This window comes from Brachycentrus maculatus, unplaced genomic scaffold (assembly GCF_059751285.1).
Source record: "Brachycentrus maculatus isolate JH-2025_06_01 unplaced genomic scaffold, ASM5975128v1 h1tg001374l, whole genome shotgun sequence".
Classification (NCBI taxonomy): domain Eukaryota; kingdom Metazoa; phylum Arthropoda; class Insecta; order Trichoptera; family Brachycentridae; genus Brachycentrus; species Brachycentrus maculatus.
In genome coordinates this window covers 49210-50937 of record NW_028282027.1, presented here as the reverse complement: position 1 = coordinate 50937, position 1728 = coordinate 49210, and the positions used below count along the sequence as shown (strand labels likewise).

General features: G+C 40.0%; 1 non-coding gene across 1 annotated transcript; it reads right to left on the bottom strand.

Moving 5' to 3' along the window:
- Window positions 1–247: 247 nt before the first annotated feature.
- TRNAQ-CUG (transfer RNA glutamine (anticodon CUG)) lies at window positions 248–319 on the bottom strand. Its single transcript has one exon. It is a non-coding gene; the product is annotated as a tRNA-Gln (tRNA).
- Window positions 320–1728: the final 1409 nt, after the last annotated feature.

The window sequence follows — 1728 nt, the reverse complement described above, 5'->3', positions numbered from 1 at the left end:
TGTGGGCTGCTCGAGCTCTATAAGCCATTATAGGCGATGGTCGGCCGGTAGGGGATGTGCATTTATTGATTCTATGTTATCAGTATAATGTGCCATTATCATCCTGGCATTATTTATGTATGCTATGCAGCTCATGGAGTAAATAAAGGGCTGCTGAATTCGATGTACAATAGATCTTATTCATGAGATACCAACAAAAAAGAGCATAGCCAGGAATAAATTTAATAATTGGATATAATAGACAAAAAGGTCCTACCGAGATTTGAACTCGGATTATTGGATTCAGAGTCCAATGTGCTAACCATTACACCATAGGACCAGCTTATTATTCACAGCTAAGCCAAGTATATATAATATTTTTGGCACTCCCTGAAGATCGGTGGTCGAATGGCATATATTAAATAGCATAATGGAAAAATGAGTTAATTGCAGCTATAGGGCATTTTCAGAAGATGTAGTTAAAGAGTTCTTCGTTGTTGACAATTGATTCAAGTAGTTCGGCTTATTTGCTACATTGCAATTATTCCAAGCAGTTTTGTCCGTTTGTCCATCCTTCAATCTTCCCTATATGCTCATATTTTCGGTATTTCGCCCTTGCCTCAAGAGTCGTCGCATTTATGGTGGGGCCGTTCTTTGACTTTGCGTTGCTAGCCATTATGGAATTGGTTATTTCCTCAAAATCAGTCCCTGTCTGTATGCGAGTCACCATGTGGGTGCTGCTGACATTGGCTATTTACTTACTATGTTCATGGTTTTCGGCCCGCCAACTGCAAAATATGATGCTGTTATTTTTGTTGGTGTGGTTGGATATGTTACCAAAAGGTGTTCGTGCCCTGCCTTAAATATCTTTCATGTACTTGAGCATCCTGCTGCGCACATCCTTGCGTTCAATATAGTTCGTATTTCTGTTCATGAATATACTTTTATCTTCTTGCTACTATTTGTTTGCAGCGCTGGCTGCGCTTACAATCGAGCTGGCTTTGCAAGCGACAGAGAATGCTGAGCATTAAAGATACTTGGCTCCCTTGTTGGTTTTCATGTTATTATTATTCTCCTTCGCCGACTTGCCTGCAGGTCCAGTTTTAATATGATTGCAACTTGACTCTAAGAGAACGCCTCTCACTGTATTTTTGCTGTCCTGGCCGTCATCATCTCTTTCAATATTTTTGCTATTCGGTTTGGCCTCCCTGTACTGAAGAGTCGGCTCGTTGTTTTCTCGCTAATTTGCTTTGTGATTAAGTTTCCTCGAAAGATTGTTGGCTCTCTGCATTAGAATATGACTTTTAGTCCTGAAATGCTGGCCGCTGGATTGAGTGTTGGTATCTCGCGTCGTCTGCATGACCTGCGCGGCTTACCTGTTATGGTTGCTTTCATGCTAATTTTCCCAGATATTCCTTTATCTTTCTAAATTGAAGAGCCTGTTATCCTCGAAGGAGTCCTTATAAAAATAGTTCTTCGCATTTTCGTGATTATTGCTTGGATTATTCTGAAATTTCAGGAATAGATTCTTGTTTTTATTTTACTTCGATCGATAGTTTTTAGTCTTGGTGACACCCTCCAAAATTTACTTGGTCTTTTCTCTGTTCCGTCTCAAAGCAAGGAGCTATGAAGGCATCGACAATATCTACTACTCGTCATTCAAACGTTATGGCATCGATGCAAAGGATTTAACAACTAGAACAGAGTTCTGAGTGCATGTGATGTCTGCTAAATTTGTCTTCAAGTACG